The following is a 25,503-nucleotide window of genomic DNA, read 5'->3' as shown; positions in this document are numbered from 1 at the left end:
GGGACACAGCCCCTGAGTTTTTCTGAGATCATCTTAGTGTCACTTAAGTCCTTAAAATGCCTCTTTCTGGAGGCATCAACCCCAAATGCTCAAACAGCACATTGAGAGGCCCCTTCGACTCTCCCAGCCTGAATCTACATATCCTCCCTAAGGTCAGGGTCCATCATCTTGGCATCTTCTTGGCATCTTCTTGGGATTCGTGCCCTGAGGGGCTTCTCAGTGCTGCTGCCCTAAGCCTCCGTGATCTCTTCTAGTTCATTCAGCAGCAGAAGGGCTGGTGTTTATTGCCGGTTCCTGTGTGCCGGCCATTGTCCCCAGTGTGGGACACACACCACACGCATGATCTCACCGACCCTCACTGACCCTGTGGGGTAGGCGCTTATATACCTGCGTTCCAGCCCAGCACAGTCCAACAGAACTTTCTGCTGGGAAATGTCCTCTGAGCTCTCCAATATCGTAGACACCATGTGGCTATTAAGCACTTGAACTGTGGCTGCTGTGACTGGGTAACTGAATGTTTATAATTTCATTTCATTTCATTCTAATTTAAATAGACACATGTGGCTGGTGGCTGCCGACTTCAACGGCGCAGCCTCGCAGGGTCAAGCAGCGCGGTCACTGTCACCCAGCTGGTAGGGGCCCGGCTTCCCACGGGGGCGTCTGTGTCAAGGGCAGGTGTGCGTCTCCCCAATGCTGTCTATTATTATTTATTATTATCTATTATTATCAAGCACATTAGAAACTAAGGCCAGAGAAGGCAACGAAATGGTCCATAATCAGCAAGTCTAGAATGCTCTCCAGCCCCGGGTCTGTGAGGATGCAGGGACACCGTGCGGGATGCGAAGATGAGTAGGGCAAGGCTCTCCCCACAAAGTGCTACTAATTCAGTTAAGAGACAAAAGGAATTCTACTTGGGACAGGGGTTTTCAGCGCAGGATGGATTGAGGTGGGATGTTGCCCAGACATCCCGCAGTCCCCCAAAATCAACCTCGCCCAGCTATCAACTCCATTATCTCCATTCTGCCCGCTTCCCCACGTCGGGTTCTCGAATGTTCTTCATTTCGGGTGAACGGTACCATCACTGCGGCAGGCGCTCAAGAATGAAACTTGGAGGGACGCCTGGATGGCGCAGCGGTTAAGTACCTGCCTCAACCCAGGGCGTGATCCTGGAGTCCCGGGACCGAGTCCCGCATCGGGCTCCCTGCATGGAACCTTCTTCTCCCTCTGCCTGTGTCTCTGCCTCTCTCTCTGTCTCTCATGAATAAATAAATAAGATCTTTGAAAAAAAAAAAAAAGAATGAGACTTGGAGGCGCCTCCACTTTTCTTTTCCCTTCCTCCCTGCTTCTCACTTTCTACTTCCTAAGACGTGTTGAGGTTTCTTCCTAAATGTGCTTTAGAGACCCCCTCCTTCCCATCCCTACCCTCTATGCCCCCCACTGCCCCTCAACCTGTGGCTTCCTCCTGTCACCTCACCATGGGCTCCAGCGTCTTGGAGGAATTGGATGATTTCTTGGGCCTCTGCACTTTTGCATCTGCTCTTCTGTCTTCCTGGAAGACCCCTTCTTGCCCCATCTGCTCGGACCACTGTACGTAACTAAAGATTCGGCTCAGGGCTCTCTGTCCCTCGAAGCTGCCTCTGAGCCTCCTTACCTCTCTGGCAGGATGCTTCCCCCTCTGCCCTCCTGTGACTCAGCTCACCTCTTTTATGCCACTGGCCGTGTAGGTTGTAAGCACTGGCATGTCCCATGGTGTCCTCTCAGGCCAGACATAGTGGCTTTGTCACTTCTGTGCTCACAGGGCCTGCGGTGGATGGCGCACAGTGGGAGGGAGGGAGGACGGCACAGATGTGTTGGCACCAGCTGTTATCTGAGACCTACTGCACTTTCCCCTCCTGCCTTCCCTGCGTCCCACGCACACCACCTTTCTGCATGAGGAGGCTTGCGGGGAAGTTCCCTGAAACATTCCAGATTCACCTCGCAGCCTGCCCTCCCGGGGCAAGGTGGGGTGACTCCCCAGCACCTGGCACTCAGTGAGAACCCCGATGGCTTGGAGGAGTCTCAAAACAGGGTTGGCTTCAACCCCAACCCAAACCTCCAAATGACCTTATCAACATCTCTCCCTTGGCCTCTGGGCTTCTCCCGGTTCCCTCCCAGAGGCTTGTGGGAAACAGCGGCATCAGGCACTGTCCACCGGCACCTCTGGTCCCTCCGAGAGAACTTACCACACGGTGCACCTGTCTGGGGGCCAGAGTCATCATATCGACATCGTTCTTTGCCGTACCCAGTGCTCGACCCCTTACAAAGCAGCTGCTGCCCCATTTCTCATTTGAGCCTCAGGACTCCCCTTTGTGAGGATGGAAGTTAGACGCTGTTCCTCATTTCACAGACGAAGAAACAGAGGCTCAGAGGGATTAAGAGACTTGTCCGGTCTAAGCGCTGGATCCTAGATTCTAGGTCAGATCTTTTGATTCTAAGTTCAGTGTTCAACTTACTGGGAGGACGGTGATGACTGAAATAAAGGATCGCAGGGGAAAAACATGCTTGGAAGACTAAGCCGATGGGCTCATTTGAGGGTACGTGGGGCTCGGGGTTTTGAGGGGACACTGGGGGCAGAGCAGAAAGCTGGGAATGAGTGTCTGGGGCTGTGCTCTACCCCCACCCAGTCCACCAGATGGTCTAGCCATGCAAAGTCATCTGCTGTTCTCCAAGCACCATCTTGCAGCTTTACCTTTGTGCTTTGCTGAGGAATTTATAGCATTCTTTGCATCTCTGACTTCTGATAGTCTACCCAGCCTTCCACGACCATTTCAAATGCTACCTTCTGCAAGAATCTTTCCTGGATCTTCCCCGGGCAGAAATGGTCTCTCCTCCCTTTGGGCTCTCACAGCACTTTGTATCTCCAAGCGCTGCCAACTTTGTCTCATCCCAGTTAGGGCGACGGTAATTTATGTGTCTGCCTCCTCCACCGTGTCTGAGGCGGGGACAATTCTTGTTCACTTCTGTATCACTCACAGTATCTGGAACTGTGCCTTGGGCATACGAGGTGATCCAAACATATTGGTTGGGTTGAATTGCATTGCTAATTATATTTCTAAGGAGGGCTGGTAAAAGAAGGTAGAGTTAATCCATGTCTTTCTAATGGTGAATGTGAAATGTCACAGACATCTCATCTTTTGTCCTCATTCTCAAATCTGAGCTTGAGGATGATTTAAAAGCACATGTGCAAAAGATGAAAGGAGGGGCTTATAAACAAGAAGCAACAAAAGAGTAGCCCGCACCTGTTAGAAGTGTGCTAGGAAGGCCAAAGCCCAGAATGCACTGGTGTCTGAAAACACCCCATCCCCCACAGTTCCCCTCTCTTTTCTCTCTTAAAAAGCAATACTTGAAGCAAAACGGAAGAGAAAAAAAAATCAGAGAGTGAGTAGCTACGGTCCGGGCAGACATATGAGGTTACCAGATAGCAAAAGGAAAGCAAACAATTTAACTCCCACTTTGCTTTGTTATCTTCAAGGACAACAATCATCAAAACAGAAAAATGATTTCTAAAAGGTTCAAGTTTGAGATAGGTGAGGAGATGGTAATCGAGCAGCTTATGGTGTTAAGTAAAGTCAAGGCCAAGGACACCAGCAAATCACACCTCAGAGCATGGAAGGAACTTAAGGAGAGGACTGCTGAGCCATGGTTAGCTGTCTGTGAACTGATGAAAAGAAATATTTTGGGGGTTTTTTGTTTGTTTTTTAAGAGATGGAAACATGCAAAAGTCATCTATCTTTTCACAAAGTGGCTAATAGATTCTGGAAGCCACATAACTGTAAATTCAATATGAATTGCTAACAAAAATTCTAAATTGAATTAATTATGAAAGAAAGAAGTGATGACCAAGAATCAGAATAGCTCCACTGAAAACCGATCATGTTTAACTTGATTGCCCTTTGTGAAAAAAAAAAAAAAAAAAAAAAAAAGCAGAAATCCTAGGTTGGCAGACAAGGAAAATTCTGAGAAGTATGTTGATTTCAGCAAGATACATGATGGCACCTTCCATGATATCCTTCTGGGTAAGATAGGCTGGTCTGGGGCACCTGGGTGGCTTAGTCAGTTAAGTATCTGCCTTCAGCTCAGGTCATGATCCCAGGGTCCTGGGATCGAGCCTGCATCGGGCTCCCTAGTCGATGGGCAGCCTGCTTCTCTCTCTCCATTTCTTGTGCTCTCTCACATGCTCACTCTCTCAAATAAATAAATAAATAAATAAAGTCTTTAAAAAAATACATAGATTGATCTGAGGAGTAAGTTGGATGAGAGAATAGGTAGGTGAACTTTTAGCGAGATTGTGATCATCCCTCATCAGTAGTGGCCAGCCGATGCCAGTGTGGTGGGAGTGACTGGCTCTGTGCCACTGAGTGTCTTTGCCAGTGAGATCTGCATGATGTTGTAGAAGGTTTGCTTATTCTACACACTGGGAGGGGTAGTTAATGTGTTTCCAGACAGAATTAAGATCGAGCTCATGAGGCAGGAGACACAGGCTGAAAGCAAGGAGATGATGCTGAAGAAAGGAAAATATAAAGTTATACTGCTTGAGGAAACGGCAAGGTGTACAAGTGAGGGGGTTGGAGCTTAAAGCCACTGCATGGGAATAACAAAGAGGGAAGTTTGGTTGAACATTCCATAGGTACCAGTGTTGTGGCGTGGCTGCCAAAAAAAAAAAAAAATGTAATTGCAATTGCAATCTAAGGCTGCATTCCTACAAGTCCAGGTGAAGGTGGCGATGGTTTAGACCGTGCTGGAGGGTCACGCTTACTTACTTTATCAGAGGAACACTGAGACTATGAGTGCATCAGGGAGCTAGGCTAGCATAAAAGGTATCTACCCGCAGCACAGAAGACCCAGAGAGAGGCATGAGCATTGTCCTCAATGTTTAAAGTGCTATGACAGGGATGCCTGGGTGGCTTAGCAGTTGAGCGTCTGCCTTTGGATCAGGGCATGATTTCGGGGTCTGGGGATCGAGTCCCACCTCAGGCACCCTGCAAGGAGCCTGCTTCTCCCTCTGCCAATGTCTCTGTCTCTCTCTGTCTCTCATGAATAAATAAATTGAAAAAAAATAAATAAAGTGCTATGACACAGAAGAGCTATTGCTCTTACACTCTGCTGTCCAGAGCAGAACTAGGACAGGAAGGTGGAAGTGACAGAGACATAGTTCCCCTTTGTGTCCTACTGGGAGAGCTGCCCCAGAGCAGAGCAGAGCAGAGCAGAGCAGCTGCCTCCACCAGGAGCTATCAGGAGGACAGTGAAAGCCTGTGTACTGGAAATGCCTTCATATCATGGCAGGTTAAACCAGTTGACCTCTATGACCCCTTCCGGCTTAGGACATGATGAGACCCCTGAGTGAGGAAGGTGTTTCTGATTGGGGCAAAGCCTCTCCAGGGTCCTTCCAATACATCGTGGAGGTCATCATCTCCTTGGCCAGCGTCATAAATCTGGTCCTGCGTTCTGGGGAATTACTCTTGGGAGAGATGAGCGCGGTCGTGACATGTGGCATTTGGAAAAGAGCCAACATTTTCCCCTGTGCTTCTCACAGAGATTCCCTGTCCCCACCCCCACCCCCTCCAACATTTCTGGGAGGAGTGTGGCTCCATCTTCATCTTCCTCTGGGGCGTGAGCAGAACTAGGCAGAGGTGGGAAGGGAAGGCAATGGTGTGACTGCCGCCTCTGGAGCTCAGAAGGCCAGTGAAGCTAGCAAGGCCCAGCCCAGGCACAAGCCAGAGAGCTGACCACCATGGCCAAGTGCATGATGACAAGCTGATAACTTGTCAGAAGGGGAGAGCAAGAAGCAGTTAGGGAGCACATTCCAAGGAAGGCCAACCCAATAGCCAAATGGTCTCCCTGGACCATACACTCAACACCCATTGATACAAATTAGGTATCTGTGAGGGATTCTTGTTTCCAGCCCTCCCTGGGTCTTTGCTCACAAGGCTCTGTCTTCTCAACTGTCCTCCCTCCCTTCGGGTTTGCCTTTTCTGGTCTTGCTCATCCTTCAAGGCCTATCCTTTGCATAACCTTTTAGTTTCTAAATTGAAGTCATTTCCCACTGGAGCACTCACTGTGTTCTGCCTTGAAGTATGTGGAGTGATATTTGTGCCTGGTATGCCTCCTTCATCAGGAAGCAAGTTCCTGGAGGGTAAAATAGGTGCCTTTTGCATATTATTAGTCTCGCATTAGTGGCAACGTGGTGGCTATTAGAGCACTGCCCTCATGGTCCCGAGTTCTGGCCTTGACTTGGACAGCAGATCCTGTAGGCCTCACGTTCCTGAAGAGTGAAGTGAGTACAGATCCCCAAGTCCACACCCTTACGATTCTATTCAGTAAATGTTGTCTTGAGGTATTTTCCTGTATCACCATTGTCAAACCCTGTTCATCCTATGGTCTGCTTTCATTTCTGGATTTTTTTCTGTTGTCGTCGCTCCTCCAACCACCCATCCATCCCTCCGTCTGTCTGTCCATCCATGCACCCTTACTTTTAACCAACATTTATTGAACATTTGCTTTGGACTAGGTCACCCAAAAGACAAAGATGTACGTACCGTTCCTAAGAAGAGCACGGTTATAGCAGGGGACACAGCCACGTGAGCGAGTAAGAGCGAGTAACACGCATACAGGGGGATGCGAGCTTTATCAGAGGTGAGCAGGAAGTGTGCTGGGCCCCCAGGGGAGGGATGGACAGGGAGGAGGAGGCGGATCACAATGCCCAAGCCCCTCCTAACCCCCTCAGCTCTGTCTCTGACCCTGATGACTTGAAGCCTTCTCCTTGGTCTCTCCTCCCAACATGGTACCGAGAAGAGAGGATTTGTGTGAAGCAGAAACAGGGTGCAGAGGGGCGTGTCCTCCCGGTCCACAGGGAGCCTGTGGGGTGGTGCAGGGGGGGCTCTGAGGTCCAGGGTCTGCATTCCCCAGCCGCTCCCCTCTCCCTGCCCCCACTGCAGCAGCGCGCTCGGCGAGTCATTTATTCCTCCATAACATTTGCTCGAAGGAACGTTGCCGCTGAATTATAGCTGGGACCATTATCTCACAATAACTGTCTGGGAAATGTTAATGTTAATGCATGGATCATGCAGAATGCCACATTAGGGGTTTTATGGTGGACATAACATTTTTATGAACTTTTTCTCTGGTAGCATCAGCCTTTGATGGAAAGAAAAGAAAAGAGGGAAGAAATAAAGGCAGAGTGGGGAGGAGGAAAGCAAGCCGGGCGGCGGAGAAGTGGCCCTGGGAGCACAAGGGCCATTTGATGGCCCCTAAGGCTGACCCCCCCCAGAGCTGCTCCCACTGGGGGGGCCGCCCGGCAGCGCGCCAGCGGACTGAGTATCTTTCGTGTTGGGTGGTTGGGAGTGGGGGGCAACCAGCCAAACCGGCAACTGGCAGGAGACAGGGTCTACTTGGGCAGACCCATAAAACTTTTCAGCCCTTTCAGCCACCTGCTGCCAGGCAGGCATTTGGTGCCAGTGGGGGCCAAGGGAGGGGTGTGGAGGGGGTCCCGGGCTCGGTGGGGCGGCCACCATACCTTCCGGATGAGGGGACGGTTCCCTAGCAGAGCAGCTTTGGGGGCTCACCTTGGGGAGTGACGGCTAATGGCTTAAGGAGATTTTAATTTCTGCCATTAAATGGAAAAAAAAAAAAAAAAAGGAAAAACACAATCTTGGGAATGGCAGTATTTTACACCTGGCTTTTAGAAAGGACTAATAAAGGCAGTGTTTAGCATTTTATATCCTTACTCAAAAATAACGATCTTTGGTTCTCATCTCAGACATATTTTAAGTGAGCCTGTGTCTTCTACCTCCAGAATATTCTTTCAGAAGGCTGGATTTATGGCTCTGTTCTTTGCCTGCCCTGGGCTCCAATTTAAGCCTCGTAACCACTGCATTACGGTCAGTTTGCCTCTTCTCTTCCCTCCTCTCTACCTTTGCAGTCGCCCCCGATGCTGTTACTGCAATTTTTCTTCCAGACAGAGTGCTGTTTAGCTCCTGACCCTGCAAGACACCTAACACCTGTTTACAGCCATTCCTTTGAGCACATTAAAACTCGGGCTGGGGGTGGGGTGGCAATGCTGTTCCGCAGCCCCTTCTCGGGTGGTGTCAAATCCCCACAAATCACCACCCCGGGAGGCTCCCTTCCCACCCCCCACTCCCCACCCGCAGCAGACCGTGAGTCCCTCTGAGCCAGGACAGGTGTGTGGTGGGGAGGCTCGAGAGGTGTGTATGGTGCCCGAGGCAGGAGCGGATGCAGAGAGTTGGCAGGAGCCTGGCTCTCTTTAAGAACACATTTGTGGGCTTGCTGAGAAGACCTGACCGGTGAGCATGGTCAGTAGAAAGAAAGGGTACCTGCAGGCCAGACCTTCCAGGTTCCAGCTCTACAACGGCCTATGACCTTACTGAGGTCACTGAATCTCCGGGGGTCATTTTTCCTCTGGCTCAGGCCAGATGGCAGCTCTCTGGGTCTTCTGAGCCAGTCTGACTCTGTGACCTGCTCAGATCATCTGGAGGTTGTTTAGGTGGCTTTGGGTGTCTGGTCTAACCTTGAGGCAAGGTGAGTGCCACAGACATTGGGCTGGATGAGTCTAAATCCAGGCTTCACCACTTCCTAGCTCTGGGAACAGAGCTTTTTAACAAACCCTTGGGGTCTCTATGCCTGCACGTAAAGAGGAAATCACAGTGCATATCTCGTAGGTTGCCAAGGTCAACATGCCTGCGAACACCCTCAGCAGTTTACGCATGTATTACACTTGACTTATATATTATGTCTGCTATTCCGCACTAGAATGGAAGCTTTGCGAGGGTGGGGATTTTGCTTTGTTTTCTTCACAGATGTATCTCTTATGCCTTGGCCAGTACCTGGCACATCGTAGGACCTCATTCAATATTCAGGGAACAGATGAATGTCAAAGAGTGCTGGGGCAGATCGGAGTCCCTCAGTATCCCCACTTCTGCCCCTAAGTATGTGCCCTAAAGCTCTCCAGAGGAGGACATTCTCCAGGCTCTGGGGGCTTTTGAGTCTCTTGACATAAAATGCCAGTTTAAGGAGCATCGAAGGCATTCACGACCCAAGATGTAAAAGGAATTTGCACAAGCCCTCACGTCTGTTCTGGCGGATACCGAGAGCAGGTGTACCTGAACCAGGCAGCAGGCTGGGAGCCCTCCCCTATCCAGAGACCCCCTCCCATCCTTCCCCAGGCCGCTCCCCTCCTTCCTGAGCTGCCACACACTCGCTCCTGGGGACCCCTGCCATATGCTCCATTCCAGCTCTAAACTGCGTGCTAATTGTTCTGAATGAACAGCTCCAGCTGGAAAAGCAGGCAGGCCGTTTACAGACCTTAAGATAACACCCAGCTTCCCGTAAGTAAGGGGGGTTTCCAGGGAAGGGGAATGGAAAGTCTTCCTTTCAGGGCCAGAGCTGGGCGAGACGTGTCCCTGGGGCTGGGGCTGCGGCTGGGGCTACAGTCCAGGGTATCAGCTCTTCTTGATCTCTACCCAACTGAACCCATTTCAAAGCAGCCCCACCTGAGCAGCCTTCCCTGTGGCGGCCCAGAGCCATTTTGCACCTCCTGTCCAAGGCCCAGCTCCCGGCATGTGTGGAGAATCTCCTGTAATGGTGTCCCTTGTGCTTCCAGAACCCGGCCACATCCCTGCGTTCTCTAAGAAGCCTTTCAAGATTGGCTCACGTTAGGCCCCTCATTCAGAGAGGCATTGTGCATTGCATCTATTTGGGGAAGTGGGGAAGGAAGGAGGGTGGATGGAGGGTGGAAACGGGCTGGCAAGGAACGACTTGCTCTGCCACGGAGGACTGCCTTGACAACCTGCGTCACCCTGCACGTCATCTACGCGTCTTTTTGTGTCATCCTCCTACTGCCTGTCCCTACACCGCATGCCCAGTTTTCGCCGAGGTTCTGCAGTGCGGATTTCAGCTTTGTCCTCCATTTCCATCCACGTTTCCCAAAGAGGGAAGGAGAAATGCGTACAGGGCAGTTTTCTGAAGGAGGCGCCTTGAGGTTGGGAAGAACCTGGGGGACCATGACACTGAACTCCCTGATTCACTGAGGAGGAGGCGGAGGGGGCTGCGGGTCTCTCCCGGCAGGGAAGGACTCACCCCTGCACCCTGCCTTCTTCCTCGTGCCTGGGGCCTGCCTGGGGACATGCCAGGGAGGACGGGGCTGTGACCACAGCTTTGAGACTGGGGCTCAACGCCAGCTCTGCCACAAATGAGCTGTATGGCCTCAGGCGTGTCACTCAATCTGTACCCCCATTTGCTCATCTATAAAAGTGAGGGTGAAGCAACGCTTGCTCTGCTTACCCCTCAGGGTGGTTGGAGGGTCAGAAGAGAAACAAGTGTGAGAAAACAATGAAAACCGAAAAGCAGGATTCAAAAGTAAGGGATTTAGGTTATGCTTATTTTCAAGGCTTGGAGTCTTTCTTACCTACCGGGGGTTAAGGTTTTGGAAGAGGTAGAGAAACAGCCATCTGCGTGAAAAAAAAAATATCTGCCTGGTTCTCCCCACCTGGCATAAGAGCAACAAGGAGGGCTGCTGAGGAAGGCAGAGGCTTGGCCTGCTCCGCCTGTGTCTCTTCTAGAGGCGGGAGCGCACGGAGGTCTGATCCCCGAGCAAGCCGGCTCTCACACGTCTGCCTGCCCCGAGTGGAGCCACGGGGGAAGCTTTCAGTTTAACAAAAGGAAGAGCAGACTGGCCATGAAATGCCTGTGGATTGGTGGGCCGGGTGGGAGCTGGACAACTTCAGTGTTCTGGAGGCTTCTGCTGCCTCCAAAGTCTCTCACAACAGACATTCCCGGACTTCTGAGACGCTGCTGGGAAAGGAGGTGGCGAGGGCACGGCGAAGGGGAAACGGGCCTCTCTTTGAGGGGGTGTTTAGCCAGAACCTCCTGGCTCTGGCCCATGTGCCTGCCCTGCTTCCCTGTCAGGCACTGTTTGTACATAAGACTTACGGCTCCTGGCAACGGGCCTGACTCGGAGACAGCCTTGACCCTGGAGGGCCTGACCCAGTCCCCTTGGCCCCATGGCCCCACCAGTACACTGGGTGGCCAAGAGGCCCTCGACAGTCAGCCTCTCTCCAGCCAAAGGAGGGCAGCAGGGGAGGTGAGCCAGAGGCCAGCTCCTTCCCTGGAAGGCTCTAAGCCCAGCTTCGGCTACAGGCCAGCCTGCTGAAGGCAGTAGGGGAGGTGGTGGTCAGGGGGAGCTTCATGGGCAGAGAATTACACCCATATGATCCCCGATCAGACATGGCCTCAGTTACTCAAAGGATTGCCAGAGTCTGGGTCAGCCCAGGGCCAGAGAGTTGGCTCAGGTATTCTCTGCCTCTCCAGGCCCAATTTCTAGGTCTGATGGCTGAATGTGGCCTTTTGACTGGTGCCATTCACGCTTCCTTCTCATTGCATGCAATGCCTTTCCTCCCCTCCTCTGCCAGTAGAAAGTCTACTCATCCTTCAAAGTCCAGCTCAGATGTCACCTTCTCTTTGAAGCCTTCCTGGATCTCCTCCAGGCAGCAGAGGGTGTCACCCACTGCTCTGGATTCCCCTGGCAGGCAGAGTTAGCTGCTCCTGAGATGCCGTGATCACACTTAGCACACAGTCAGCAGCAGGCCCTGAGCTCCCTGTAGCACTGAGCTCACCAACACACCCTGCGATCTCCAGCGGCACCACGCACAGATCCCTGCACACAGTAGGCACTTAAACATTCACAAGCATGCAAATGTGTAATTGCATACCTGCCGGGGCCTGAATACATCTGTGAAATGAACACCCAGAAAGGAAGAATTGGAAAGATGGCTGAGCGTCCTGAAGGTTGCCCAAGGGAAGCACCTCTGCCTACCTCTCCCTCTACCTGCCTCAACCCCAAGCCCAGAGCCCACCAAATCCAAATGGTTTTTTATCAGCGATGAAACAATAGATGATCTTTTGACATTTCCCGGGCTGTTTGGAAGGAGGAAAGATAATATGTAATAAATTCATATACTTCTCTGTGTTTCCTGGCTCCAGCAGCTATATTTCCATCTCTTTATGCAGGAGTCCTGGGGAGCTGAAATCCTTGATAATGCCAAACAATTCAACACTTTTTTCTCTTTACTCTGTCTGCACCACAAAAAAAAAAAAAAAAATCGACTTTATGCTGGCAGCTGTGGGAAGTGAAATCAGATGCCACATTCCTTCTTGCATGCAAGAGAAGTCAGTTCTGCTTTGGGGGCCCCGTCTCTACTGGAGGGTCTTTGGGAAGGAGAGCTTAGGACCATGTCTGATTAACCCAAGGTGAAGGGCAGTCTGGCCCCGCCTGCCCCCGGGGGATAGGGACTCGTGGATCTTGCACCTGAGGTGTCTAGGACAGACTGAGCCATTTTCTCTCTGTGCCTTCTATCTCCACCGCCCACGGTCCTTTCTCAGACAGTCCCAGCAGTGGACCGACTACATCTGATCTGACTCCAAACAAACACTCTCCCAAGCCAGAGCAGCCCAGGGCCCTGGAGGTTAGTGGAGCAGGCTGATGCCTTTGAGCTCAGACTCTCAACTTGAACAGCGCATTTCAGCCCAGGGCTGAAATCAGCATCCATTAGCAGCACCTTCATTTCTCGGAGAAGGGAACTGGGGACAAGCTGGAGGACAAGGCTTAACCCAGGGCCATGCACCGCAGTCGGCTAGAGCTTCAAACCTCTTCTCTTGACCTCTAGGCTGGAGATTTATCTATTTGTCCGTCTACCCTTTGAGTCCTCTAACAAATCTTAAATGCCTCCCATGTGCCAGGCACTGTGTTCAGGTCCCAGGAAGCTTCCCCTGAATCAGGGGAGCTTTGCTTTCAGGTTTTCCTGTAGAGACATAATGCAGGGCTCTGCTCGTTTGGATCTGAGTAGGTTCTGCAGGACACACAGTGTGTGGCTTCAGCAGGCATTTACAACACCCCCAGCCTCTCCTTCCTTGCAACTACTTCCCCCCCAGGCCCCCTACACACACACACACACACACACACACACACACACACACACACTCACCTACACTCCAGCCATCCTAAAGTGCACTGAGTACCCCGAGGCAGTGCTGTGACATCAACGTGCCATTCCTTCCTTCTCATATACTAAAGAGATATGGGCTTGAGATTCTAAATAAGGGATTTGAATCTTGGTCCCACTACTTGCCAGCTGGGGGGACTGTGGCAGGTGACCCCTCTGTGCCTCAATGATCTCATGTGTAAAATGGGGATAATCATGATAACACCCCCTAGGATAAAAGAGGATTAAATAGAATAATACACACGCAGTGGTTAGCACAGCGCCTAGCACATAGCATTCAAACACGGCTTGCGGCTGTCAATAGTAGTCGTAGCCTGATAGGGAGTGGCCCAGAGAGGCCTAACTGGAGTGGGAATAGAGAGTTCTCCAGCCCTAGCCTTGGCCAGCTTTGTTCCTTCCAAAGCAAAAGGCGCTATTCCAGAATGAGGGTGGGAGCCACTCATCTCGGCTTGACCTGCTTCTCGTCCCCACATCCTGCCCTGTGAGGGACGGCCCTGAGATGCTCTTGCAAGCTTTTTCCCTCTCCTGTCCCTGGGGAGAGTAGGGGCAAGAAACAGTGACCCTCACCCTGGACAGTCAGCCTAGGGGTGATGAGCATCGGTCTTTCATGGGGAAAGAACCATTAGTCTCCCAGGCCATCAGCTACCTTTCAACCCCAGCCGCAGGGAGGGAAAGACAGGGGTGGGGTGGGGTGGGGTGGGGGTGTCTCAGAAACTGGAAAGAGACTAAGTGCTTTGGGCCCCTCTGGGCTTGCTCTGCAGTTTTGGGGGAAGCACCTAAGTCCCTCCTGGCCCCGGACCTGACTCAGGAAAGCCCAGAGGGAAGTAGGTGGGAGGATGCAAGGGGACTCAGATTGTGCAATTCCAAGGTTCCTCAGCCACCTGCTTCTGGGTGGGGGAACCAGGGGGCCCTGGGGCCAACTTTGGGCTCCTGCCAGTGCCATTTGGTGAACACTTCCACATCCTCTTCTTTCTCTCAATCAGTCTTGGAGACAAACAGGCAGAGATCATTGACCCTATGTAATAGGTTAGTATGTCAAAGCTCAGAGCTGCTGAATGTCATGAGTAAGTGGTGTTGCCAGGATTTGAACCCCACCTATCCTGATTCCTAGTCGAGCATACCTTCCCTCCAACACCCTGCCCTCCACCCTGCCCTGAGTGGCCAGTTCTTCATTTCCCCATGGAGGTAGCTGAGGGGCTCATTGACCTCACCCCATATCCTGCACCCAGGGAAGGGAGGTCAGCAAGCAGAGTCACACACTCAGACTGTAGCCTGGATTAGAACTTGGCCTGGGGAAACCTGACAGGTGCTTTGGGACTTGGGACTTGAGAATTGATGGCCAGGTAAGGACTGAGAAAGGGAAGAACAAGGTCTGGCCTACAGGTGCATCACGTGGGTTGAGGAGACCCTGGGAAGAAGTCGAAGGTCATGGGCCCCCATCTGAGCTTCCCGGTTGACCATTTCTGACTTGGGCCTACAGCTTAGCTTGCATGCATGCATTCATTGATTCCAAGTATCTCCTCGGTACTTGATGCTGTGCTAACAGCTACCCTTGCAGGAGCTCAGAGCTTGCTACCTGGGAGACCTTCCTGCAAACTGCCAAGGCTAAATGCTCTCAGGGCACTGTGGGAGCACAGGGAAGGAGGCACTGGTTCTGCTTCTATCTGTTCCAGAGTCTGGGACAGCCCCTCTAGCTAATGCTTCTGTGCTTCATTCCAGTTTCAGAACGAGCCCTCCACTCAGGTGGCCAACTGAGGGCCAGGTAGCCCTGTACGCAGGGGTAGGCAGTCGTGTTCCCATGTACCCATCTGTCAGCTCCAGATTGTCCCACATGGGCCTCCGGCCAGGACACTCATGCACAGGTGGCCCTCTGGGCTTATGTCCCTCAGCAGGAGGCCTGATCTTTCTAGACCTCCCATGCCCGTCTATACTGCCACAGTGCAGGAGCTCCTTTATGTCCTCAAGGCCATCTTCTGAAGGATCTGACCCTCCTTGCTCTTCAGCTTGTTCAATCGGGCCTGTTCCACTAAGGCTCCTTAGCTGCCCTCACTCTATATGGGTCTCCCCAAACCTTAAGGTCCTCCCTTGTAGCAGAGACTCAGCCTGGTGAGTCTCACATTGAGCCTTCACCCTGTGACAGATGCATGGGGTTGCATGGCAGCAAGAACGAGTGATTAAGACCGTTTGTCCTCGGAGCAGTGATGACTGGTGGGAGCTACAGAAATGTGACCACGAGCTAGTGGATGGGGAGGGTGATAGGGGGCTCAAAGAAGGGCCAGGGCCATCCTGGGGAGGAGATGATGCTGAGCTGGCCCCAAACAAAGAAACTAATAGTGGTGGTGAGGAGAGCTTTTCAGACAGAGGAAATAGCATTTGCGAGGGTAGGAAACAGCACAGCGATGCAGGAAATGATGAGAAGTTCGTGTATTTGATGAAGGGGTGGCAGGAGATGAGGCTGGCGAGGATAGAGGCCGGCTGATGGAGGGCCCCACATGCCAGGCTCCGAAGCTCGGCCTTTATCCTTTCAGGAACAGCCAGTTTTCTTGAAAGCATCGCACTCCCTGCAGAGATTCACGTCAGGTATCGTCTCCTCCAGGGAACCTTCTCTGACTTCCCTAGAATCACGGACTTTGTGAAAGAGGAGTTCCTTTCTCTTTTACGGTACTCATCACATCACTCTAAGTTTTTGTTTAAATCACTGTTTCCACCACTATTCTGGAGGTCACATATAGTTTTCTGTTCTTTTTTAGGGCCCCCAGAATCTAGCAGGAGGCCTGAAGGTACCCAGGTGCTTACTAAGTATTTTACGGATAAATGAGGGAGAGCATGTTGAAGTCAGATGATTTCTTCACTCCCTGCTCTCTGCCTTCATTCCGAATCCTCAGTTTAAACAGTAAGTATTGATTTATATCTGTACTGATCTATTTCCTGATCTATATCATGGAAATAATAGTACTCTGAGGATTATTGTAAGGAATGATATAAGTAAAATTGTTTAAGATATAAAATCACAGGGCAGCCCCGGTGGCTCAGCGGTTTAGCACTGCCTTCAGCCCAGGGCACGATCCTGGAGTCCCAGGATCAAGTCCCACATCGGGCTCCCTGCATGGGGCCTGCTTCTCCCTCTGCCTGTGTCTCTGCCTCTCTCTCTCTCTCTCTCTCTCTCTGTGTCTCTCAGGAATAAGTAAAATCTTAAAAAAAAAAAAAAGATATAAGATCACATAGTAAGTTCCCCATAAATGCAAGCTTCCCTTCCCTCTCATTCAGTTCATATTTATTACTCACTTTCTATGTGCCAGGCACTGTTCTAGGCACTGGGTTCATAGCGGGAAACAAATCAAACCCTCTAACTTCGTAGGACGCCCTTCTAATTGGGTGAGACAGATAATGCCAGATGGAGGAGATAAGAGCCTTGGAGGAGAATAGGCCAGAACAAAAAGGAAAGGGGGAGTCCCAGGAGTCAAGGTGGTGCGGGGGGGAGGGGTGCGGGGGGGGGAGGCAGGAAACCCCATCGGTGAGATGCCAACTGAGCAGAGACTTAAAGCGACCAAAGAGTGTTCAGGGCGGGAGGGGTGTGTTGGAAGAACAGCAAGGCGGCCAGTGTGGCTGGAGCCGAGCCAGCCGGGAGACGTGGTAGGCCTGGGAAGGTTCCGGAGCAGGTGAGGCCGCGGGAAGACTGAATTTTCCCTCTGAATGAAATGGAGGCCATTGGAAGAGTGGATAGAGTGGTGTGATCTCATTACCATTTTAGATGGGGACTCTGGCTGGCTGCAGGGGGGTGAGAACAGGCTGAAAAGTTGCGATGAAGGATGACGGGTTGGGGCCAATTGCAATACTCCGGGCAAGAGACAGTGGAGACGGGCCCAGAGTGGGAACAGTGGAGAGGAGTCTGGTCCACCAAGGCTTCTGCATTCAATGCTGTAGAGTGTGAGAGAAAGAGAGATGCCAGGATGACCCCAAGGTACTTGACCTGAGCACCTGGAAGCCTGGATTTCTCCTTCGCTGAGATGGAGAAGGCTGCCTGCCCTGCACCAGGTGGTGCAGAGGTGGAGAGAACCGAAGAACATTCTGGAAATGTGTATACACACATCGGGCAGTGGGGAGAATTATGCATGGTGCGTATGAGGGAAGAATAGGAAATAGCAGCCTATGAAAGAATAAGCCAAATAGAAGCCAAATGCCAAAATGAAACAGACAAGAACGGTTATGGCTGGTCAGGAAGGCGATCACTTGTGTTGGCTCAGGCTCTGAAACTGCCCTTTACAAAAGCCACCTTCTCGCCAAATCCAGGGACCTTGTCTCAGACCTCATTTCCTTTCCACTCATTGTCACATTTGACCCTAGGATCTACCCTCCTCGGTGAGAAGCCGCCCACAGCTACGGCCCCCTCGCGCGGCTCTCCTGTCCTGCTGCTCCAGCTCACGGTGAGCTCCTCCTCTCAACCCATGTACCCACCCAAGGATGCCGGGGCCCTCATGATGCTCTCTGGTTCTGAGAGTGGTGCGTGCATGCACGTGCATGTGCAAACCCATGCACACACATATGCACACATGCGTGCACACATGCAGATTTGATCTGTGACCCTCAGAAGCCTGAGGACTTTTGTCTCAACAGGACGTTTATTTTAGGTGTCTAGTTATCATCTTATGTGCAGGCTAAGCTCAGTACCTCCTCTCCTTCAGCTTTTCAGGTCACCTTGCCGGTTTCTTTCTTTTTCTTTTTTAAAGGTTTTATTTATTTACTTGAGATTGAGCACAAGCACGAGCTGGGGTAGGGTCAGAGGGAGAAGCAGGCTCTCCGCTGAGCAGGGAGCCCAACCCTGGGACCATGACCTAAGTGGAAGGCCACCCAGGCACCCTACCTCACTGGTTTCTGTCAGCGGCATCATGGTTGTGCCAACACTCTGGCTCCAAGCCTCAGATTCATCTTTGGCTTGTTCCTCATCCTCATCCTTTTATCCATGAAGTCATCCAGCCCTATCCCTCCTTTCTGGGAAAGGCTCCCTTATATCTCCTGACTTAATTCCTGCAACACGGGACCCTGTCTCCAGCCTCCCTGCCTGGTCCGTCCTTGCAGAGGCTGTGGCCAGAATGACCTAACTAAAGCACGATCTTTACTATTCCACTTCTCTGTTGGAAAATGCCAAGTGGGTTCTCATTTCCAGCAAGACGGGGCTCCAATTCCTCAGCCTGGTGTTAACTTCTCCCTGTTGCCACTTCTTGCTTTTACCTCTCACTGGACCCCAATACTCTACCCGAGGCCAGCAGTGGGGGGAGCTGGCCGTAGTTGGGCACCTGGCAGTGCCACTCATTATCTCACGGAATCCTCATGACAGCCTTGCGAGGTAGACATTACCACATTCGTTTCGCAGATGGAGAAATGGACCTTATAGTGGACTCTTCTAGTCACTCGGGAAGTCAAGAGCTAGTGAGTAGCAGACCCGGGACGGAGACTCAGGCCTTCTTGACTTTCTAGTTCCCACCTCTTCCATCATACTGTACTGCCCCCCACCTCCACCCCCCATTAACCTTTCCACCATGGAGCGATGGCTCATGTTTTTCTTCTACTCACTCACAATGCCCTGCCGCTGGGCCTCCCCACCCCACCCCTTCCCCTGACCCCACCTCCCTGTATTCTTTCTGGCCCAGCTCCCGGGTCTCTTTCTCCTATGATCCCAATTCTCCAGCTTCTCCACTCAGCAGGCATTTCTCCTTTCCTTTCATGCCTAAATCAGTTGTTTTCTGTACCTCTCCTCTGGTCACTTTGCTAGGGAATGCTGTCCACTGTGATTGCAAGCTCCTTAAGAGCAGGGGCTTGTCTCAGACTCCTGGAATATCCCACACATTCTGTTAGGCTCCAAAGGAGATAGTCCATAAATACTTGTGGAAATGAAAATATGATAACAACTAGTTCTTTAACAGAAACATTCAAAACAACTTCTAGCAAAAATCGTTTGTATTTCAGTTTATTGTGTTAATTTCCTCTAGTTAACGTGGAAATAATTGTCTGAAATTACAAGTTAAGTAGGATGGTTAATGTTAGGAAGCTTTGTTATTTAAGAAAAATATTATTACAACGTTAGTGGCAGTGAACTACGGAGTTCAGCTTAGGAGACAGCTTCCTTCCTTGACACGCAGTTTTCCATCACTCAGAATATTCTGTAACGCTCTGATTTTTTTCCTCCCTCCATCAATGTCTGAGGAAATGAGATTAAAGGTAATATCCACAGAAAGTTTGAAGATTTTTAAATAAGAGGTAAGAGGCAGAAGGGAGAGGATATTGTATTTCCCCAGGGAGAGTGTGTGTGTGTGGTGTATACACTTGTATATGTGTGTAGCGTGTGCGTGAAGTTTGTGTGCGTGTGTGTGTGTGTTATAACTACCCCAATAAAAACTGACTTTCCTGAGGCTGGTCAAAGATGAAGACTGATTCTTCCCAAAGTTTGAAAAGATTTGCAAAAGACAAAGACCTGGGGATCCCTGGGTGGCTCAGCGGTTTAGTGCCTGCTTTCAGCCCAGAGCATGATCTTGGATACCCGGGATAGAGTCCCACGTTAGGCTCCCTGCATGGAGCCTGCTTCTCCCTCTGCCTGTGTCTCTGCCTTTCTCTTTCTCTCTCTGTGTCTCTCATGAATAAATAAAGAAAATCTTAAAAAAAAAAAAAAAAAGACAAAGACCCAAGAGCTAGAGGGAGACTCTTTCAGATATAAGACCAGAGCGGTGTTTGTCAGGGAGGTCAGACAAGCAACAAGAGGATGAACTACTGAAAAAGGAAGATCTTTTTCAGAGAAAGAAATTCAAATAACACCTTACACTTGAGTGAGCTCCCTAGGAACAGAGCCCCTCCCCACGCGTCCAGCCTCCCCCTGGAAGACACCCTGCCTACAGAAGGCAAAGGAAGAGGGAGCTACATCTCCCTCACTTGCCCCATTAGTCAGACACCTGCTCACTTCCAACACATGGTGTTGGCCTAAAAAAAAAAAATGTAAAATTTGTTTTTGTGACTAGGCAATTAAAAGCATATGGCCAAGAAGGTAAGGAGTAGAAGCAGCACCAAATGCTCTACATACGCAAAGCTGTTTCTCCCACCTCTGCCCCTGGACCCCCCCATTGCTCCACGCCACCCCCAGGGGCAGTTACTGTTACAGCTTGCGGGCCTGCCTCCCCGGGAGACTGCACATCCAGGCAGGTATGCTTCCGCCATAAACGGCAGCACGCAGGACAGTGCTGTTCTGCACCTTGGCCTTTGCCCTTTGGGGTTGGCTTGGACTTAAGCTTCCGTGGTCCACAGTGACTGCCCCCCGCTCCCCAAGCGAGCCCGACAACAGCCACAGTCTGTCCCCGCTCTGAGGTCTGGTTCTCCTGGACCTCTTCCCACACTTCCATATCCCACGTGCACAGCAAACGCGGCTAAACGCCCCAGGTCTTGAACTGATGTATGTCGTCCCTACCAGGACAAGCACTTGTCAGGTATCATGCAAGTCGGTCTGAGGTCTGGGAGAGCAAAGGAGAAGGGAGAAGGGGGTGACACCTGCTGGGTTCCGACAGTCCTGAAGGGAGTGCCCGCCAGGTGCCCGGCCTTGGGTAGGAGCTGGGGATTCAGACACGAAGCCGGCCTTGCCGAGGACTCGGCAGCAGCGCCCCCAGAACCAGCATCGCTATCCCAAGGAGCTCCTTAAAACCGGGGACGGGCAAGGGTCAGCCCCTTGCCCCCACCCCACCCCCGGGCTTGGGTGGGGGGACGCAGCGGGGGCTGGCACTCTCTCCTCTCCTGTGGCTGCCACCGCCACCAAAGAGACTGTCATTAAAGCTTTGTCCCCGGCTCTCTGATTTACATGTACAAATAATCGCTGTCAGGGGCACGAGCCCCAGAGAGCAATAATAGATTCTGCTGGTAGCAGATGCAGATGCAGGAAATAAAAACAAAAATGAAACACGCTAGCCTGGCAAAACTCAACGCTGGGAGAAATCCTAGGGGGGAAAAGCCTGTGGGGGGCGCGGAGGGCCTATCAGACCAAGTATTGATTGGTTGGTCTGCCACAAAAGCTAGCCTGGGAGTCGGCTTTTTAAAAAAAATTGTGGTCACATATATGACATAAAACATGCCCTTTTAACCGTTTTTAAGCATCCAGTTCGGTGGCATTAATTGCATTCATACTTTTGTGCAATCGTCACCATTACGTTCCCAAAACTTTTCCATCACCGCAAACAGAAACTGTATCCTGTAAGCAGTAACTCCCCATCCCTGCTGTCCTCTCAACCCCTGTAACCTCTGGTCTGCTTCCTTTCTTTCTTTTTTCTTTTTTTGCTTCCTTCCTTTAGGAACTTGGCTATTCTAGAAATATCGTATAAGTGAAATCACATAATACCTAGTCTCTTGTGTCTAGTTTTTCTCCACTTAGTGTCATGTTTTTCAAGGCTCCCCCCGCCGGCCCCCCATAGTAGTCGGGCACGAGAGCTTCCTTTTAGGGCTGAATACTATTCCACAGTGTGGGCACACTACATCTTGTTTATTCACCCATCTGTTGATGGACACTGGCTGTTTCCACCTTTTGGGGATTGTGAACAGTGCTTCTGGGATCATGCACATATTATACAAATATATTTTAGAGGCCCTGTATTCAATTCTTTTGGGTGAAAGTCTGGGAGTGAAATTGCTGGGCCATGTGGTAACTCTCTGTTTAGGTTTTTGAGGAAGTGCCATACTGTTTTCCCCACAGTGGCTAACCTCAGACTTGGAAGGATGACTCAGTCCCTGCTCTAGCAGATGGGGCTCTGGAGATGTTGGTCCTGGTAGACCACCTGGTACACCTGGGCATGGCTGACCTCTCCGGTCTAGCCGACCTGGCCTGTGATAGTGGAATGAAGGAGAAAGCGTCCAGAGCAGAGGGGTATCAGAGTAGGGTCCATTCGGTCTGTCTTCCAAGTCGCTCCCCCAGCTTGGAAGAGAGCCCACTCTAAGAGCGGGGCAGGGAATCCTACGGTACCCCCCTCACCTTCCTGTTTTTATTTGAGAAAGTGAGGCCCAGACATTTGATGACACCTGACCTAGGTCTCCTGTCCCTTATTTTTTCTGCTGTACCATCCTGCCAGCGCCAGGTCTGGAAAAACGGGGCTGCCCAGGGTGGAGTGGGAAGAGACGCCCTCAATGCTGTAGCTCTGCAGCTGCGGTGATACTGGTGTTGGGCTTAGTCCTGTGTCGGGCTCAGCTCTCTCTGCCAGAAACTCCTTTCTCCCACCAGCTTCCCCTGGTTCACTTCTGTCCACCCCCAGCCCCCACTGAGCCCCCTAGCCCCTCGGTGGAGTTGGGCGCCCTCCTCTGGGCTCCCTCAGGAATTCAGGCTCAAGGCTGTTCTCACACACCTGCTGATTTCAGCTTACCATCTGTTGCCCCCACTGTGAGGTCAGCATCTTGAGAGCAGAGAAGGAGCACGCTATGTGTGTATCCCCAGGACAAGGCTGGTACAGAGTGTTTGTCGAATGAATGAATGAAAGTAATTGAGTGAATGAACTACGTGCTCTTTATAAATAACCATGCTGCTAAATAAATGTTTATTGACCCACCAAATGAATGAGTGAATGGATGAATGGCATCCTGGGGGCTGAGTGAGCTGGTGAAGTAGACTCTTGGCTCATGGTCAAGCCCTCACTCACTCACTGACTCATGGATTCCTTCATTCATTATAATCACTGCTATGTGTCCAATCCTATTAGGTACTGGGGTTCAGATACAAATTAAGACTCTGCCTCTGTCATCAGGAAACCTAAGAGTAAGTGGAGACCCAGGGAAACAAGAGGTAGGCTTCATGCTACCCCATCCCCAAAAGCACACAGGGACTCACATCACATCAAAAACCCGACCAGGCCCTTCTCTGCTTCACCAGTTGCTGGGCACAGCTGGCTGCGGGAGGAGTGGCCAATTAGCATGCTGCACACACCTGTCCGAGGCTGCTCCAAGGATCCAGGGGCTGGAGAATTAACGACCAGGAGGATTTTTGGAGCTCCCAGAACCCAGCCCAGCTCACATCAGAGACCTCATTCCCCTTTAGGGATTCATTCATTCTGCACAGCTGGTTAATTTTTCATCAAGGGGTGGGGGTGGGAGTTGGGAGAAAGCTCTGATCCTTCACTCTTTCATGCTGGGGGTGGAGGAGAAACACAACATCCTATCCATTTTATTTTTTAGATGAAATGGGAACAGATTGTGGTTGCCAGGCAAGACCCAGCCCTCACAGGGCTCGTGCTTCTGCTGCGGGTTGATTAACGGTTATTGGGCAAAGGATAAAGCATCCAGACGGCACAGGCCTCCGATGAAGGTGCGTACACATTTAATGAGCACCGGGTGACATGCTAGTGGGTGAGCAGCAATTTTTTGTAAAAAGTGATTTAAGGTTCCAGTCTTCCATCCCGCCTTCATCTCCCCTCCCATTAGGACCAGGTCAGGCTAACTCCATGCTCTTGCCTGGGGAACATTTGTTCTGTTCCTTTATGAGCACCTCCCTTCTCCACGGATCCTCCAGCTGCGGCACCAGGGGCAACTATTTTTGCTTAAATCTGGGCCAGAACCTGAAAGCATGGGGCTGAAAATAAAGTCTCAGTTTGCTCATCCAGAAAATGGGAACGAGAAGAATAAGAAACTGGCCTTATAGGGCAGCCCCGGTGGCTCAGCGGTTTAGTGCTGCCTTCAGCCCAGGACCTGATCCTGGAGACCCGGGATCAGGTCCTACGTCAGGCTCCCTGCATGGGGCCTGTTTCTCCCTCTGCCTGTGTCTCTGCCTCTCTTTCTCTCTCTCTCTCATGAATAAATAAATAAAATCTTAAAAAAAAAAAGAAACTGGCCTTATAAATAAATGGGACCAGACATAGCAAAGTGTCATTCACCTCCATTATCTCACTTGGTCCTCATTCAAAATTAGGTGTCCCAAATTCGAGGTGACCCCAGAAGGGCTCTGGAGCAGACACTCTCGTTCCTGTTTTGGGGAAAAGGATGCGGAGGATGAAGTCGCAGTCTCTGCCCAGATCATGCAGTGGGTCAATGGCTGAGGAGGGAAGGGATGTAGAGCCAGAGATGAGAAGGTGCTACTTCCTTCCTTGTTTCTGGGCTCCCTTCCCTCTGGGAGCCCCCCATCCCCTGCACCCCATAGCTAAGATGACTTCCCCTGGTCAACAGGGCCCCTGCTGGCCTGCTAGGCACTCAGCTTGAAGACCTGACCATTTCCTAACTCCATGTCCACCCTTCCGAGATGTCTGCACCCCAGATAGCTGGGAGACATAGTTTCTGGTCAACAAAAAAATAAAAAACACCTACTGTGTACCTAGCGTTGTGCCATGTTGCTATGTGCTCTGTGCAGGACATAAGGCATCATGGTCCCCTTTCTCAAGAAGAAGACAATTTTATGGTTCAGACAAAACCTGCACAGAGGAATCTGATAGAGGGTGTGTGTTAAACAACAAACATCAGTGTCTCCCCCACCTTTGGTAGGCTTATGAATATTTAATCTGGGGATCTTGCTAAAATTCGGATCCAGGAGCTGAGATAAATGCTGAGGCATTTCTAACCATCCCCCAGATTATGCTGGTGCTGCTGGTCCTCAGACCACATTACGAGTAGCAAGGCTATGTGTGGTCCATCTGATGACAAGTCAGAGGAGCTAGGATGGTCAGGAGGAGTTCCTGCAGGAGGAGTTTACGGCCAGGAGGGGTTTATGTGTGGTTTGGAGGGCGGGAGGGACAGCAACTGGCAAAGCAGGAGAAATCCTCAACAGAAACTCTGGGGGCCGGTGGGTCATGGGAACACAGAAGAGGCCTGATAGAGCAAACTCTCAGCTGGGAGTTGGAGGCACAGTCACCTGTCCCGACTGTGTGACCTTGGGCTTGTCACTTCTTCAAAAGGGGCTTCGCTTTCCTCCTCTATAAAGGAGGAGTTGAGTGGCTCCCAGCCTGGGCAGCACATTAGAACATCTGGGCAGGTTTTAAAATAAAACAACACCTGAATTCCTTCCTGAGAGGTTTTATGTAGTGGTCTGGGCTAGGGCTCAGGCCCAGGTAGTTTTTAAAAGCCCCCCAGTGATTCTAATGAGCAAGCCTGGGTTGAGACCATAGCACTGGGCGACCTTAAGGGTCCACCCCGCCCCCCAGCTCCTTCATCTTTACATTTGGATAGAAAGCACCAGGACTCCTGGCTTCTGTTCCTGGGCTCCGGCCTGGAGCAAAAAAACAAAACAAAACCAAAAACCCCACAGTATTAGACAAATCCTAAGAAAAGCTTCACCACAATGCCAGAAATCTGAGCATTTCTCTGGTGGAGGCCAGGTGGAGGGGCTGTCCTGCCCATCTGGTTCCCATTAATCCCAGGGCATGTTTCACATCCCTGGCAGGTACTTGGAGCTGGGAGCAGCCCCCTGGGTGGCCCTCGGCAGGGGCCTTTCAAGCCAAGCCCTGCTGACAGGCTG

The 25,503-nt window shown here is 51.2% G+C and overlaps 1 protein-coding gene across 19 annotated transcripts in view; it reads right to left on the bottom strand.

Moving 5' to 3' along the window:
- Nucleotides 1-25,503, bottom strand: part of PKNOX2 (PBX/knotted 1 homeobox 2) — a 309,127-nt gene that overhangs the window by 111,792 nt on the left and 171,832 nt on the right. For 3 of the 19 annotated variants that reach the window (XM_072822557.1, XM_072822556.1, XM_072822560.1), the window contains one exon: nucleotides 12,011-12,126. The exons of the other annotated variants lie outside the window; for them this stretch is intronic. The gene's annotated coding sequence lies outside the window, so the exon portion shown is untranslated. The remainder of the gene's footprint in view (nucleotides 1-12,010; nucleotides 12,127-25,503) is intronic. 19 annotated transcript variants of the gene reach the window in all.

This window comes from Canis lupus, chromosome 3 (assembly GCF_048164855.1).
Source record: "Canis lupus baileyi chromosome 3, mCanLup2.hap1, whole genome shotgun sequence".
Taxonomy (NCBI): domain Eukaryota; kingdom Metazoa; phylum Chordata; class Mammalia; order Carnivora; family Canidae; genus Canis; species Canis lupus.
This window is presented reverse-complemented; position numbering and strand designations above follow the sequence as displayed.